At 38.5% G+C, this 18,284-nt stretch overlaps 1 long non-coding RNA gene across 2 annotated transcripts in view; it reads left to right on the forward strand.

Annotated features, from left to right (window-relative positions):
- LOC103794355 (uncharacterized) overlaps nucleotides 1-18,284 on the forward strand; it is a 65,019-nt gene that overhangs the window by 30,288 nt on the left and 16,447 nt on the right. The window lies entirely within an intron of this gene.

The raw sequence follows: 18,284 nt of genomic DNA on the forward strand, positions 1-18,284 counted from the left end.
AAAAGTTGCCCCTTAGAGAAATCCTTGTTAGGGGGGCATAGATTAGATTCACACTCCCCAGTGCTTAGGCACTGGTTGACAGCAGCAATGGGGAACTGTCAGTCAATTATATTTCCCAAAATAAGCTTTCTCAAAGGTGATCTGAGCAGCACACTTCCATGGTTGTCAAATTGCCCAGTTTAAAGAAATAGGCCAAAGAATTAAACAGACATATTGCAAAGGATGATATATGAATGGCCAAAAAGAACATAAAAAATTGCTCTACATCATTAGTCGTGAGGAAATTACAAGTCAAAACCACAATGATACCACTGCACACCCATTAGAATGTCTGTAAATGAGAATGTTGTCCACACCAAATATTAGTGAGGACATGGAGCAGCAATAACCTTCGTGTATTACTCGTGGGAGTATAAAGTGGTAAAACCAGTTTGGAAAATTGTCAGTTTTTTATAATGCCAAATGTATACTGACTCTATGATCCAGCAATTTTGCTCCTGGGTATTTACCTAAGAGAAATAAAAACAAATGTCCATAAAAATACTCATTTAAGAATGTTCATAGCAACTTTATTCATATAGTCTAAAATGGAAACAACTCAAACATCCAATAATAAAAGAATGAATAAACCATGGTATGTTCCTGTAATAGAATATTACTCAGCAGGAAAAAGGAATGAACTATTTATTTACACAATAACATGATAGATCTTAAAAAAAAAGTCACACAAGAGTACAAAGTGTGTGATTCACTTACATTAAATGATAGACAACATTTTTCTGTAACGATGGGAAATAGACCAGTGCCTCAGATAAGAGGGTATAGTGGTTACAGTGGTTCACTGAGAAGGGGCATGAAGAAACCTAAATGGTAGAAATGTCTTAAGAGTGTCTGTATTCTTCAAAAGTCATGAAACGCACATGAAGAGAGCTGTGAATATCTATGTGTGTGTGTGTATTACACCAATTAAAAAAAATTAGGTACACTCCTAACCATAAACATCTAGTAGAGTCAAAAGTTTGCATATTACACTAAAATATTCAAAGAAAAGATAAGTTCTTTGTCTCAAGATATGTTCTTTCTCAAGAATTCCCCTCCCACAGTTCTCTAGGAAGCTGGGAAATCTAGAACTGGAAATTTACAATATCTCAATCTTTTTTCCACTTTAGTCTCTTCAGATCAAATGTTGGATATATTTAAAGTTCACCTTCCTCTTAGTGATGGCTTAAAGTTTTCTTTATTTCTGGCTACTCTTTTGCTTTAGGTAAGTGTTTCATCTTATAGTGTTCCTGCACCCTCTCTGTTCTTTATCCTGAGATGATTCCTGGATCTGATGACAAGGCTTCTTTGCACACTCTTGAAGCAGAGAGAGAGAAGGCATAGGTTCCAGTGGGTGTCCTTGGATCCTCTCTTATCTTTACTGGGAAGCACCTGGTCTGTTCTGATCATTGCTGAGATGTTATTGGCCCCATCTAGAGCAAGGTGCTGCTGTTGAAAACTGAAATCCATGGTTCTGGTCATATGTCCCCATTTGGAAAGTCCCTAAACACAGTGCTGTGTCTCAGCTCCTCAGTATCCCCTCAGCGAGGCTCATGGAAACTTCTGGATTGATTACCTAACGTAGCTGCAGAGAGACCTGTCTTTCACCTATTTATTTCCTCCCAGTTATCTCAGCTCTGTATAACCCCATACCATATTGAAAGTAGCCCTGTGAGGAGGAGACTTCTGAAAGCCTATGACCTTCCTCTACTATCCCCAAGGTTGCTGGTGACTGTCTCCTCTCTATATCCTCCCACCATATTTTTAAATTCTTTCATGTCTATCTGGATATTTCTGACTCATCTCCACCCACATCTTCTATTTTCTAACTGCTGTATGTCCCCTATGTCATATCCTGAGTTCTTTCTACTCCCTTTGTTCTAATTATCTAGGACTGACACTAGTTATGAAAGGCACAAGCCAACCTGGAACAAGAGCTCACCGTGAAAAAAAAAATTACTGCACATTGCCCTAGTATATCAAAATGCTGTCCCATTACACACAAAATATTTAGTCCACAGTCTATCTTTTTAAGTTGGACAGTCAAACTAGTTTTACTGGGTTTTATTCCTCTTCTATTTTTCTGGCCAGTTCTCCTCCAGGCTTGCTAGCTCTTTAACCAGTAGCAGACAGGATGGCAAAAAGAGCCACAATGTAAATCCCAGCAGGGCAGCACCTTTGTGACAATGTGATGCCCTTTTTAGTCTGATTAGGCTGGCAAAGTTGTGTCTCAAGGTCTTGTAAAAAATGGAGGAAGGAGTTCAGGTATGATGATTTACACCTGTAATCTCAGCACTTTGGGAGGTCAAGGAGGGCAAATGAGATCAGGAGATCAAGACCATCCTGGCTAACATGCTGAAACCCCATCTCTACTAAAAACACAAAAAATTAGCTGGGTGTGGTGGCACATGCCTGTAGTCCCAGCTACTTGGGAGGCTGAGGCAGGAAAATCGCTTGAACCCAGGAGGCGGAAGTTGCAGTGAGCTGAGATCACACCACTGCAGTCCAGCCTGAGTGACAGAGCATGACTCCATCTCAAACAAAACAAAACAAAATAGAAATGGAGGAGGGAGAAGAGGATTACTAGACATAATTATATAAACTTCAAGTAGGAAGTTAAATTCACCCTAGCATCAAGAAAAAATATCTCAAGATGCTTAAAGGTTAAAAATAGAGACAATTTTATTATAACAGTTACCTGAGAGTACTTTCCTTATGGAGAGAGGATTACTGGGCAGAATCCACTAATTTGTATTCTCCTCTCCCCAGCAACATCATATAACACCCATCCCAAGTTGCCATCATACTATTCTGATATCCTTAAGGAAAATTAATCAAAAAATTATAATAATCAAAATTAAGATAAAACATCGAAAGTACAAAATTTCAACTACTTGCCCTGTGAAATTTTGACCAAGGTTCTATTTGTTGTGTAACAATTCAAAGATCACATATTTTTCATCACGATGTAATAGAAATACCAAGAAAGACCATATCCCCATCTTCCTTGTTTTAACAGACAGTCACTGGCATTTCATTGTGGTACATTTCACAGCCCTAATGCGGTCACAACCAGGAGCCATTTATGAATTAAATTACTCTGGCATTGCCTAGAATTTCTGTGAGAAAGCAGATTTACCCCCCTTGAATGTTTTTATTGCAATTCTGGAATTATAAATTTATGTTTTCAACTAGTGAGACCCAATATAACCTTTCTGCTAAAATTCTAGCCAAAAGACACAGCAATATATCTAACTTACACATGTGTGTTCATGTTCAATGCAAATGCCTTGGCAAGGAAACTTAGGTCAGAGGCTCCAATCAATCACTGGGATTTGAGACTTTGACTGGATTCTGCAATATGAATTCCTTTGTGGCCTGACCCCTCTTTATCAGACATGTCCACACAATACCAAGCAATGGCCTATTTGATCCGTTGAAGCAGCTGACCAGGTCAGGTTGTTGTTGTTTCTTGTCTTGCTTCTGTTTGTTTAAATAAAAGAACTATGGCACTGCTGATAAAGTTGAAATCCCTTTTGTTACCCTTCATGAGATCATTCATTTCTCTCCCTCAGCTCCACACTCATGAATTTGCTGTGTATCCTATTTCATATGTTTATGATTTTATTACATCTGTATCTGTCTCCAATACATTTAAAATGCTGTCATACAGTCTGTATGGTTCTGAAACTGCTGTCCATTCAGCATGTTTATGAGATACACCCATGTTGGTACATATGAACTTAGTTCATTTTAACAGCTACGTTTGAATTCCATCACAGGCATACAGTACCATTTATATCTCCATTCTCCTATTAATGGAAATTTAAGTTGTTTCCAATTCTCCTCTATTACAGACAATGCTGCAATGAATGTCCTTGTTCAGGTCTCCTTCGTGTACATGTGCAGAAACTTTTGTAGGAAATCGCTAAAGACAGAATTTCTGGGTCCTAGAGCATATGGATTTTCTACTTTCTTAATGGATATTGACAAATTATTTTAAATTCAAGTATAAGTCTTCACTATAGTTTATACAGCCCACTCCCTTTTTTACTTTTTCATCCAGGTGTGTAATTTGTATCCCAAATAACATGTGCAGAACAGAACTCTTTTTTACATTTCTTATCCTGCAACCAAACTGTTCATCCACTAGGTTTTTACGTTTTCATTGATGATACAATCATCCATCAGCTCAACTGCTCAAGCCTAGAACCAGGTGACATACTGGATTCCCAACTTCCTCTCATCTCCCACATCCCTTTCGTTTCTCCCCACCACCATCAACACCAGCCTTCCGTCATCATTCCCGTCTAAGTCACCATCATCTCTTGTGGACCTCTGTGCCAGCTCTAGACATTCTTCAGAATTTCATTCTGCCTCTCAACACCTAGCAGCCAGAGTGAGTTTTTTTCAAAACATTCATCTGAGCCTGTTTTCTTCCTTGGGTTTAAAATCACCCATTGTTCTTGGAATAAAATCCACACTTCTTAGCCTCTAACACCCTACGTCATTTGAGCTTGTTTCCTTCTCCCATTCCACCTAGGCCCGCTCTCCCCTCACTGCTCCCAGTCCATGCTGGTCTTCTGTGCTCACACCTGCCAAGCCAACTCCTGCCTGTGGATTATTATACTGTTTCCTTATTATTTTATTTAATTTACATTTAATAGTTGCATATATTTATGGGATATATAGTGATGTTTCAATACATATACTGTACAGTGGTTAGATCAGGGTGATTCACATATCTATTGTCTTAAACATTTACCATTTCTTTGTGTTGGAAACATTCAATATCCTCCTTCTTGGTATTTGAAACTATATGTTATTGTTAACTACAGTTATCCTACAGTGCTACAGAGCACTACAACTTATTTCTCCTATCTAGCTATAATTTTGTTTACTTAAACAAATCTCTCCCTACCCCCTCTTCCTCCAATCCTTCCCAGCCTCTAGTATCCTCTGTTGTACTTTTGATTTCTATGAGACCAACATTTTTAGCTTCCACATATGAGTGTGAGCATGTGGTGTTTAACTTTCTGTTCCTGGGTTATTTCACTCAACATAATGCCCTCCAGTTGCACTCATGTTATTGCAAATGATGGTATTTCATCCTTTTTATGGCTGAATAGTGTTCCAAGCTGGCTTCTTCTTGCCTATAAGTCTCGACATAAATATCAGTTCATTGAGAGGCTGCTCCAAATCTCCTAACCTATAGTAGTACTATTGCAGTATCTCACCTTAATTTTGTCAGAGTTATGATATTATCTTGCATTTTGATTTGACTTATGGTAATTTTCTCATTCCTCCTTTTAGAAAGTAAACCATTAGAGAGGAAACTTGTTTTGTTTGCCAAAGGTTTCATCTGTATCATCTACAATAGCACATGGCATATAGTAGATGCTTTGTGATTATCTGGTCAGTGAGTGAGTGAATAAATAGTTATTCAAGGGATTTTTTTCATTTTTCTATAGCTTAGAGTTGTCTATACACAGACAAGTATTTAGTGGACATGTATAGGATGCTTTCATGTGATACATTTGGAGAAGATATAGTATCCCTTGTTTTCTCCTTTAACTGATTTTTAAATTCAACTGTCTCCAGCTTCTTTAGCCAGAATAGGATATCCCTTCTGTGATATTCTAAAGCATTTCAATAACCATTCCTAATATCATCTATGGTACTGCATTCTGGTAACTTATTCAAATGTCTGTTTTCCACACTATGCTGAGAGCTCCTTGAGATAGGCACAGCGCTGGGTCCATTTCTGTGTCCCCAGAGCTCAGCAACTTGAGTGAATGAATGATGGCTAAATGGATGGACAGATGAAAAATGTCTGCCCAATTTTGCCATGATGGTCAGAACCAAAATTATAAAAAATAAAATGGAGACAGACCTACGTTACTCTCCAAAAGAGGGAGCAATAGAGTTATTATCACCTGGATAGTTCTCAAAATCTGAAAATTGAACAAAGCCAGGAAATTCAAGTTTTCGCCAGATAATTCCTTGGCTTGCCAAACATATTTCTGTTTAAATCATTTATGAATCTTCTTATAGTACATGATAAACTTTGTATTTTATATCCCTTATTTTAGCATTCCATAGTCATATAAACATTTACAAAATATTTCTTTCTGTTCTATGGATATTGTGTTGCGATTCTACTGCTAAATTTGCTACTTTTTAATTAAATCAGTTTGGTTGTCATCTTACTAAGTGACTTCTTTCCATTTTTTTCTCCCAAAAATTTATTATTACATTTTCAAGCCCACAGAAAAATTGGAAAAATTGTACAATGAGCATTCACATATTCACCATCTAAATTCAATAATTATCTTGCCATATTTATTTTATAACTATATACATATACACATGTATTTATATTTTTGCTATAAGTAAATTACAGGAATTATGATACCTCACCACTAAATATTTCAACCTGCATCTCCTAAAACCAAAAGCATTAATTTACATAATCTAAGTAGCATGATTTTATCCAGAAGAATTATAGCAATTCACTACATCATTTAATAACTAGCCCGTATTTAAATTTTCCCCAATTGACCCCAAATTATATTTTATAGATTTTTTTTTTTAACTAGGATCCATGAAATCTCACACATTTTTCTTGGTTGTTTTGTCTCTTGTCCCTTTTACTCTACAAAAGCTCCACTCACAAATTTTTTTCTCATTATGCCAACTTTTTAAAGAGACCAGATCAGTTGCTTTCTAATAGATCTACATTCTGGATTTGCCTCAGGATTTCTCTGTTACGTCATTTAGCTGTTTTTCTCAACTACCCGTGTTTCCTCTTAATTAGAAGTTAAGATTAGAAGCTTGATTGGATTCAGATTAAATGGTTTTTTGTAAGAATAATGGTGATGCTAAGTATTCCATAACTTTACAGAAAGCACATAATGTCAAGCTACTCTATGATTACTAATGTTAAATTGGATCACTCCATTATAAAGCTAAAACTTTCCACTTACAGCTAGCAATCATGACGTAAGCACTTAATAGAGCCAGCATCAGTGAAATGCCTACTATGTCCAGGTGCAGTGCTAACAACCCTTTGTTAACAATCCTAGAAGGAGGAAGAACTGAGGCTCCAATAGGAGAGAATCTGCTCTCAAAGCTATATCCTGTACAACACTGAATGTATATGGAGGAGACAATGCAGTATTTTCTGGTTCTTCATCTGTTTCCTTGATTTACCCAAGAACAACCATGGTCAGACAAAAATAGTAATTATTCTTTTTATGAAATGAGTAGTTGAGGCTTTTTAATTAAAAACCCTTGAAAAAATAACTTTAGATATTTTATCTCTTGTTTCAGCACTTTCTACATACAAGTGTTTACTTCCATGCACTTGAGTGCATGATTGTTTATTGATAGAAGCAGAACTAAACATTTATCTTACGTAGTTATCCGCATCAAACCACAATTGTGGAAACCTACCTTCCTCCTTGCATTTGGTAAACAGGAAATCAGGAACATAGGTGATAGTATCTTCCCCTTACAGCTGTGAGAATTGTAGAAATCACAGGAAAATCTGTCTCAGGTTTTGATGATAATAAAAGCATTAATTACAACAATTATATAAGCATTCTCTTCCATCTTAAGGGGAAAAGGAGACACTCAACATTTCAGATGCAACCTTTTTTTTTTCCTTTTCCCTCACATGGACTCTTCCTAAATAAGGAAAGTGAAAAAAAAGCCATCCTGGCTGGGCTCAGTGGCTCACACCTGTAATCCCAGAACTTTGGGAGGCTGAGGCGGGTGGATTACGAAGTCAGGAGACCGAGACCATCCTGGCTAACACAGTGAAACCCCGTCTCTACGAAAAATACAAAAAAATTAGCTGGCGGTGGTGGCACATACCTGTAATCCCAGTTACTCAGGAGGCTGAGGCAGGAGAATCACTTGAACCTGGGAGGCGGAGGTTGCAGTGAGCCAAATTGCATCACTGCACTCCGGCCTGGGCAACAGAGTGAGAATTCAAAAATTCAAATTCAAAAAAAAAAAAGCCATCCAGTGAGTTGTAGCCACTGAGATGTAAATATCGGGGGTCCTGGCAGAACATACAGGGTTGAAGGCAGAGAAGTTGCAAGGGGAAAATGTTGGCTGAACAAATAAAGGAACATTTTCTATTATGTGAGAATTTACATACTTAATTTTTTAAAAAAGTCCCTATACTTAGAAAAATTGGAAAATACCAGACTGGTCTATCTTCACTGTCTTCATCTCTTACTCAATTCCATGCTGTCTGGCTTCTACCCCCATCAACCTCACTTACAATTGTTGAGTCCTTGTCTTACTTGTCTTTTCTGTAACCTTTAATTATGCTGCATGCTCCTTACTTGTTTCTTGCTCTCTCTTATTTTTTTTGGCATTCCATGATGTTCCACTACTCTGGCCTTTCTCCTATTTTTCTGGCCATTCTTTCTATGACTTCTTTGCCAGAATCTTTTTCTCTGCCCATACTGCACACACTGATATTCCCTGGGGTCATGTTCTTGGCCATCTTCTCAGTCTGCATGTTCTTCCTGAATGATCTCACCCCTGCTGTGGTTTCAACCATGGCTTGTGTCTGGATAAATCCCAACTCTATCTTAGGGATATGAATTTCCATACTTCTATCATGGGCAACAGACATATGCATAATTTTCAGTGGTACATGTCCACTCTAGAACCCCAAGGAAGTTTAGCACGCCTTAAGCTAAACTTACCACATTGCCTCCTTCCATCCTCCAAGTTGCTCCTTCTCCTGTTTTTTGTTTTTTTGAGATGGAGTTTTGCTCTTATTACCCAGGCTGGAGTGCAGTGGTGCAATCTTGGCTCACTGCAACCTCTGACTCCAGGGTTCAAGCAATTCTCTTACCTCAGCCTCCCAAGTAGTTGGGATTATAGGTGCCCACCACCACGCCTGGCTAATTTTTTTGTATATTTAGTAGAGATGAGTTTCGCCTTGTTGGCCAGGCTGGTCTCGAACTCTTGACCTCACGTGATCTGCCTGTCTCAGTCTCCCAAAGTGCTGGGATTACAGGCATGAGTCGCCGTGCCCGCCCTCCTTTTTTCTTTATGTGCTTGAATATAACACTTCTCTCATATTCCCCCAAGAAGGACATGTGGGATTTATCTTTGAATTCTCTACTTTCTACCTATTCCCATCCAGTGAAGCATTAGCACCTGTGAGATGATGATTTACATTCTTATTTTGCCATTCTCTTTCTCTTCCTACCTATAACCCATTGCCTTACTCCATGTCGGGGCTGGGTTTCTACAAATTTTCTAACTGGTCTCCCTGTCTCAGTCCATGTTCTCTCCTATCTCTAACAACTAGCTTTCTATGGCCAGGGTATCTACATTAACCAAAAATCTGACTGTTTTATTGTTTTATTTGAAACTTTGACTTAACCTCCTGTTGCACTTGGATAAAGTTTGAATTCATTTGCATAACATAAAAGTTCTTCATGATCTGCCTTCTCCTCCCTTCTAACGTCATGTCTCAGCACAACCTCCTCCTTCTGTCATATTGAACTACATATGCTTGGAATGGGGAGTGTCCTTTCTTTGTTTCTGTGCTTCTGCACACACTTCTCACTTTTGCTGAAGTGTCCTTCCCAACTTTTCATAGCTAACTCACACATGTCCTTCGAGGTTAAGCTCAGACTGCACAGTATCCAAGAAGCTTAGCAAATAATCTATTTTGGCCATTGTCTCATCTACAGATTTGTCCAGATACAAGTAACTAAACATTCCCATTTTTAGCAATGGTTGATCTACCATCTAAAAGGTTGGGTTCTTATACTATATGTATTTACTTAGGGTATATGAAGGCATTTTGACTCTCTTCCCTAATTATCACTTTACTTCTTGTTGGTAACAGAGTTCAGCTCTCAACCCAAAAGGCTTGGCTGAGTCCTGGTTCCATGTTAACTCTAGTCGGCACCCATGCCTGAAAAGCTAAATGCTGCCCATATTTTACAATCATTTTCCAGGCAAAACTGCCACACAAAATTGTGTAGGTTGTGTACTACATACATTCACAACAGAACCCGTGTGGAGATCCTGTTCCAAGCCCCTCCTTTGTAGCAAATGATCACCTGCATTTAGAATGCCACAATATACCACTGAAGCTTCAGTCACATTAAATGAATTGGGCCCTCTTGCAAGATGAGATTTTTCAGGTTTAAGGCCTGTTGGTATTTCTTTAGAAAATTATATTTTGATTAGATAGTTGGCTAGCCCTCTGAGGGATGGCCAGCAAGATACAGCAATGTGTGTTAAAACAAACAAACAAAAACAATTTGCATTTTGAAGTCAGCCAGATGTGGGTTTGAATATTTATTCTGCTAATTGTGTAGCCCTAGGCAACCTTCTTAATCTCTTTGAGCCTCATTTTACTTCTTTATTGGACAGTAAAACTTAACTTGCAGGGATAGCATAGTATTAAATAAGCTAACTTATGTAGACCATGTAGCACTGACCCTGACCAGTTTATGTTTGCTCTTCCTCCACATCAACCCAACAGGCTTTGTGGCACAAGGTGCCATTGATCAAGGTGCTACACAGATACATATCATCTATTTACTTGACAATTCAGTCTACGTAGTCATCTCAACCAGGTATCTATGACATCCAGGGCACCAAAGAGGACATTGGTTATAAATTTTCTAGTTATATGTCCTAGGTTCAAAGAAAGAGGAGCTTTGGGCTAAAATTATTGACATTTACATTTTTTGGTTTTGCTGCAATTTTCTCTTACTGTTCTCTTACTGCAATTTTCTTTTTCTCTTTTCTTACCTGCTTACTTACTGTTTTCATTGTGTGAGTTCTTAGCCAATGTCTGATTTCTCTCAGTTGCAACTGTTGCTCTCCCTACCATTGCTACTATAAACATTGGAAATGATCGATTGGAGAATTGAGAGACTTTAGGATTCTCTTGCCTGTAATAATTCAAATTATTTTTTAAAAACTGAAAGCAAGGCAGCCCAGATTAGAGATTCTTGAAGACACAGGGTCCACAGGATTAAAAATGGCATTTGGGAACAGAAAGGGACAATATTTCAGGGTTTTGTGAGCAAGCTGGTGGTAGAGCTGGAAGGATGTTTCAGTGGCAGATGGAATGTGTTTCCTCTGTGGAGAGAATAACTATCATTCCTTTGAACTAGTGTTCCAGGTAAATATTTGAACAATTCATTTGAGAAAACATAACAAGGTTTTTAATAGTTAAACCTTTGCAAAAGAGCCTTGTCCATTGTTTTCCTGCCAGACCCCACTGCCACATGTAAGGGGAAACTAACTTATGTTAAGCTTGGCTCTGGGAAAATAAAAAAAACCAAAGGGCAAAAAAAATGAGTGTCAAGAAAGTTGTGGAGGATTTTTCCAGCTAGTTGAATTGCTTATGCCAAGTTCAGTCTTGATTCCATACTTAGCATGAAGAGGCAATGAGCTCAGTGGGAAAGACATGAATTTGCTGAGACAGAGGAAATGAATTGGAATCCCACTCCCCAGCACTATGGCAGTCACCAAGGCTGTGCACAGATATTCTAGTTCTCCCTCCTGGCTTGCAGCCTAAGTTTGGCCAAAGAAATATCAACACAGTAAGGTGAGTCATTTCTGATTGGCAGATTGAAGAGCAGATGCATCCTCTTTCTTTTGCCTTTATGATACCTGATATGTCAATTCTTGCTTCCCTGTTAGCTTGAGCCCCAGAAGGTGGAACATGATGATGCAGAGCCAGCCTCCCAGGGACTCTCAATCCCACACTCAAGTAGCATAAGAGGGAATCAAACTTTTATTATTCGGTGTCCCAAAGACTTTGGGTTGTTTGCTACTGCCACATAATTCAGTCAACCCCGATAGATACACACTTTATGAAGATTATCGAGCAAAACTCTTGCTCCTTTAAACATCATGTTTCTCATTGCTAAAATGGCAATAACTGTAAAAATAGCTACACTCATCCACAGGTCTAAAATTTACACATAAGCAGTAAATCCTCTTAACAATGGCAATTATCTTCCTTGCCAGATCTCCATTAAAAAGGATGGAAGAATTTGTCTTCCTAAAGTGACTTCAGAACATATTTCCTTCACAAAGGCTATCCTTGGATTAAAAAGAATAGTACCAAAGATAACAAAAATCGCCAATGAACTTTATCATCAGGCTTTCATTAAGAAGCAGAATCCACTGCTTAAACATTGGCTGGTAGAATATGAGGCTTAAAACTGAAGAATTTTATAGCTGAAAGGTGTCAGATTCAAGAGATTTGCATCTCATTGACCAGCCAAGCCGGAGCCGATAGAGAGAGCAGCAGAACATCCGACCAGAATACTTTCCTGTTCCCAAACCCGAAAGGACATCTCGCTACTTGCTAGGGCTCTGTGAGCCAAAGTACAACCAGGAAGCTTGAGCCTTCCATCTTGCACTACCAAATATCCGTCCTCACTGCTCCCCACTATTGGATTTCATTCTTTGCATTACACGTGTAGTCCGTAGACTAAATTTCCAGATGAGCTTCTTTTCCTATGGGCATTTCCTACTACCGTATCTATCATGGATGGTTGCTAGGTCAAACTTTAAGCATTTCCTGTGAATAGGGACCTTACTCCATCCCAAGACTTTTTGATTTATGAAAAAAAATGTGTCTGTACACACCAGAAAAGATCTCTTTAGAATGCTCCCCTACTTCGAGTCCCATCTCCTAAAATAAAACAGAATACTTCTGCACTCTCTTCTGGGGAGATTAGAAAGACAATTATCATGTTGATCTTCTATCTTCAACTCTCTTCATGGGCTCTAATGTCTAGACATCTTATCACTTTTATCTGGTCTAGCCTCTAGCTTCCATAGTCCCTCTTAAAATACGGTGCATAGACGTAGTCTGTCAAGTAACATGCAATTACTTTGGTGCAGAAATAGCATTTATTATGGTAATGGTTAATTCTTCAATGACTGACAAGATTTCTGGCTCATTATGAGACCCAACAAATAAGACTAAATAAATGCATCAGTATAAACAGTACCCTCTGATGTGGTGTATGCTAGTTCATCTGAGACCACACCTTTTTATCATGACCGCAGACCTCTGTCCCACCAGTTTTCACTGCCACTTCCTTTCCTATGTGTGACCACACAGGAAAACATCTGACTGTTCTGTGTCTTATCAAGCAATAGACTGCATGTGAGGCTATATTCAAGATCATCTTCCTCAGCGCTCTATGCAGCTGCTTTGCTGGCCTCCTCTCCTGCTGTCATACCCTAGGAACTATCTCAGGACCTGCCACGTCTCTGGGCAACCAAAGGAGTCTTTCCCTGGCCTAAAAAGTTTTGTGAGGTCTGTTCCTTGTCTCTTCCAGACTCAACTCCTTTCATTCACACACCTCCACCCTGCACCTTGCTCTAATCACACTGCTGTCTTCTGGCTCCTTGAAGATGCCATGTTTCTTTCTGCCACAGGGCCTTTGCATATGTTTTTTTATTATTTGGTGTCCCAAAGACTTTGGGGTTGTTCTGCCTGAAAAATTCTCTCTCTCCCTTCATCTGGTTAATGCTTTCACACATCTGTATTCAAGCATCATTTTCTCCGAATAGTCATGTCAAATCCTCACGCTAGGGCTGGATATAATTTTGTCTTCCTAGCACTGTATACTTTCTTTGAGAGAATTAATCACAGTTCACAATTATGCAGTTTTTATGTTCATCTCTCAGTTTTGTGAGTGCAGAAACTTTACTTATCTTCATCATTTCCTGGCACTAAGTGTCTAAAAGAGCACCAGACATGTGGTAGACCCTCAAGAACTATGTGTTAAAAGAATGTATCTGCCACTTTCTCCTTAACTAAACTTGCAAGCTGCATCAGGGTGGATAGTGTTATTTTTGCAGATCATTGTGTGTCTTAGGAAGGACCTACACAGTAGCTAGCACAAAGTAGGTGCTCAACAATGCAAATAAATAAAGAAGGAAAGAAAGGTGAAGGGAAGGAAGAACAGGATCAAGAGACATAACTAGTAATAACACCTCCTTTACTCAGAAGGGACTCCGTTTGGACAATACATTACATGGTCACCTTATTTATGTCTCATTAATGTTTTAAAGATTTTTTTAGGTCATAGAGCAAGGTATGTGAAAGAGGTTAGTACTTGGAAATGTGCCTGCCTTATCTCTACAGAGAAATTACAAGTCAGTCAGGAAGCCAGATCGGACAGGACGATTCCATTTCTTATGGTCCCTAAGAAGTCATAGGAGGATTAAGGGTGCTTTGAGTCTCAAAATGGGCTGTCTCTATTCATTTGCTTGTGGAAGCCCAGATCTGAATTTGATTTCTTTTTTAAAATCAACATATCCTGTAACACACACACACACATACACACACACACACACACACACGAAAGAAGTCTTAGTCCATTTGGGCTGCTATAACAAAGTAACATCAACTAGGCTACTTATAAATAACAGATTTATTTCTCACAGTTCTGGAGTCTGGGAAGTCCTAGGTGAAGGCACTTGTGAATTTGGTTTCTGGTATGGGCCTTCTTGCTGTGTCCTCACGTGGTGGAAGGGGTGAGGAATCTCTCTTGAGACCTCTTTCATAAGTATCCTACTCCTGTTCATGAAGGCAGGTGCCTTGTGATGTAATTACCTTCCAAAGGCCCCACCTCCAAATGCCATCACATTAGGGATTAAGTTTCAACATATAAATTTTTTTTTTTCAACAGAGTTAAGCTCTTGTTAGCCAGGATGGAGTGCAAAGGCACGATCTAGGCTCGCTGCAATCTCCACCTCCCGGGTTCAAGTGATTCTCCTGCCTCAGCCTCCCGAGTAGCTGGAATTAAAGGTGCCCATCACTACACCTGGCTAATTTTTAAATTTTTAGTAGAAATGCAGTTTCAACATATTGGCCCAAAGTGCTGGGATTACAAGCGTGAGCCACTGGCCCGGCCAACATATGAATTTTGATAAGGCGTAAACAGCCAGTCGATAACAGTGGAAAGCAGAGAAGAGAAATATGTGACTTTTTATGTTTTTACCAATCTCCAAAAGTCATGGCCTCTGACTTGAAACTTTCCCTGTAAGTCTAGTTCATATTCCCTAGGATGAGCCTGATGGAAATCTTGAAAGAGAGAGATATGTTTGAGCCCAGATCTAAAGAAATCAAAACTATTCTGCCGTGTCCCTCTCCCTCACCTTATAACAAAGCTTTCAAAGCTGAAATCCTGAACTAGTTTGTTATCAAGTTTAATAGAGAACAGAGTTCATTTCTGACACTTAAGTTCTGGGAACCAACATAGTTCTCACAGTCCAAAATCTATCTCCCAGTGTCCAATGTAGTATTTATTTTTTCCCAGAAACTTCTTGCTACCTTGGACTTACCTCTCTATGTACTGTAGTGATAGTTTACTGTAGCTAGGGTGCCCAGGGAGTCACTTCGACCCACTCCTTTCACATTCCAGTGTGAGTTGCTGAGCACATTCAACAGGAGCAGACACTTCACACACACACACACACACACACACACACCTACCTTACCAATGTGTCTCAGTTCCTTTGAATGTGATTACATTCTGCCGAATATGGTTACATTTAACCACAGGAATGTTTATAGGAATAAACATTGCCACAAATGATATATAGATGTCGTTGAGCAAACATACATATCTACATTTAGGAATATATATATATTCATATATGGGTATATACATTCATTCATTCATTCATTCAACACATATATACCAAGTGTTTTCTGAGCCTAGTTCTGTTCTAGTTGCTTAGAACATTAGTGAATAAACATAGTTTGCTTCATAAACAAACCAGAAAAATATCCCTGTCCCTCCCATAGTTTATATTTCAGCTAGGGTGGGTTGAGGGAAGGGGAGAGTAATGATGAAAAGTAAACATAATAAATAAGTAAATTATCTGATATCTTATAAGGTGGTAAGTGCTAGAATAAGGTAAGTTAGATAATTGTAGCCCACTTATTCCACATGGGCTGGAATGAGTGGGCTACAATTTTAAATAGAGTGATTGAGTAGTTATGTAGATTACACTGAGAAGATAACATTTGAACAGAGACTTAAAAGAAGTGGTAAAATAGTCCTCATGGTATCTGCTGGGAAGGGTATTTCATTTACAGGGAGCACTTAGTACAAAAACACTAAGGTGGGAATGTTCTTGAGATTTGTGGGGCAGCAGGGAATAGCTTCGAATATAATGATGGAGGGAGAAGTATTACAGCCATAGGGGAAATAGTCAGAGATTATGGGGGCCAGATCGTGTAATTCACATGGATATTATATGTAGACACTGTGTATGTATGCACAGTATACATACCTGGATATGTTTGTGTTTTTACTCTTAAATGTATTTTTAGACTTACATATATTTTTATCTAAATGCCTGTTATAAATGTATAAAGAAATATAGTGTGTTAGATTTGCATGACACCATCATTTGATTATGCAGATATATGCTTTATCTATGCTAATAAATGTTCACTGATGTATCTGTTGTGCAACTGAATGCGCACGTGAACTTATGGAATATATGTAGCATCTTGTAAGCATAGATGCATGTGTACATATGTAATACTACTTTGCATGTCTACAATAGCCTGCATCATTTCAAATGACAGAAAAGTCTCATGAGTGTGAAATACTGTGAGCTATCTATGCATTCATGAGTTCTCTCTGCAGATACCTGACAGGAGGCAGAAACCCACATCATTCCTCCTGACCATTAATGCCTCCTCCAGAGAGAACCTTGTCACCTGGCAGAAAACTAGCAAATACCAACAAGTTTCAAGGACTATGGATATGAACTTATGAGACTGGAGAAGACATCAATGCCATGACCATTTGATTCTAGAAGAACATGCAAGGGTTCTATGACATCGATAAGCCATTGTCCTCATTCTGCTGTTTGGTCATTTATTACAGGAGTTAAAAGTACCAGCCTGTTCTTTGTCATATCCAACAAGATAATTTCTTTTCTTTTCCATTTTATCCTTTTCTTCAACTTGTTGCTGGAAAATAAATTGCTGATACATTCAGATTTCAATTTGAGATTTTATTCTTAAAAAGCTTTGTGTTATAGGAAGAGATATGAGATTGTTTTTTCTCTCTCTTTTTTTTTTCATTTTCCATACTTGCCAGAGTTGTAAACCTAAGGCCAAGTTAATTAAAGTCAATGGAGAATGTATTTTTTTTATTAAACTTTCTCTTTCTATTGATTTTTTCCTCTCATACAAATAGTACAGACTTAGGTCTCGAAATCAAAAACACTGTAGAGCAAAGAAAAGGAATAATTGGGCTCCCAAGATGATTCACAAACTCTGACATAAGATTTCAGAGGTGGCTAAACTGGCAAGATGGTGAGAATCAAGGTCAGCTAAGGACAGAGAGACCCAGCTATGTGTCAGCTAAGGTTTGTAAGGTCAAGTTCCCAGGTATATTTGGCTTATAAAAGCTATGTTGGTTTCTCCATGGTGCAAACATGTGGACCGTTGTGACAGCCTCCTACTTCTTCTTCTTCCCATTTTTATTCTACTCCCTCCAACCCATTTTCTATCCAGTAGCTGAATGCATTGTCCCAAGGAATAATTCTGATGACACCATTTGTAGGGTCTAAGTCTTCCTTTAGTCAAGGGTCTGCACACTACAGCCCATAGGCCAATTCCAGCCCAATGCCTATTTTTGTAAATGAAGTTTTCTTGGAACTGTAAGGAAGAGCTCTCTATCTTTCTCGCTCTCTCTCCTCTCTTCTCTCTCTCGTCCGTATGAATTCAAGGATTCCTATTTTATGCAATGAGTGGTAATCTGTTACAATCATTATTTATTTTGATGCTTAAATTGTCCTAGGTTTGGACAGCAGGAGCCCCTTCAATCTGACTCTTATTTCCTTTGACTTGTTACCATATTCTTTGAGCATTTTCCTACTTTCTGTTGCCAAAAATGTTTTGAGCTCATCTTATATTTTTTCTGCCTCCATCTTAGAATCAACCATTTTTCCATGGGACCTTGTTTTTTTTTAGTGAAAAATTATATTTGGAAAGTAAGATATGGGAGCCGGGTGTGCACATTGCTACTGGAATGGCATTGTTTTTAGGTCCTTTCAGCAGTAAGAAATATATGCATGTATATACATACATTAACACACATGCATATACATGCATACATATATATACACATCTATGTCTATTTCTACATCTATGGATATATATTTTAAAACAAAGCTGAGTTTACTCA

Source organism: Callithrix jacchus, chromosome 1, assembly GCF_049354715.1.
Source record: "Callithrix jacchus isolate 240 chromosome 1, calJac240_pri, whole genome shotgun sequence".
NCBI classification, from domain to species: Eukaryota; Metazoa; Chordata; class Mammalia; order Primates; family Cebidae; genus Callithrix; species Callithrix jacchus.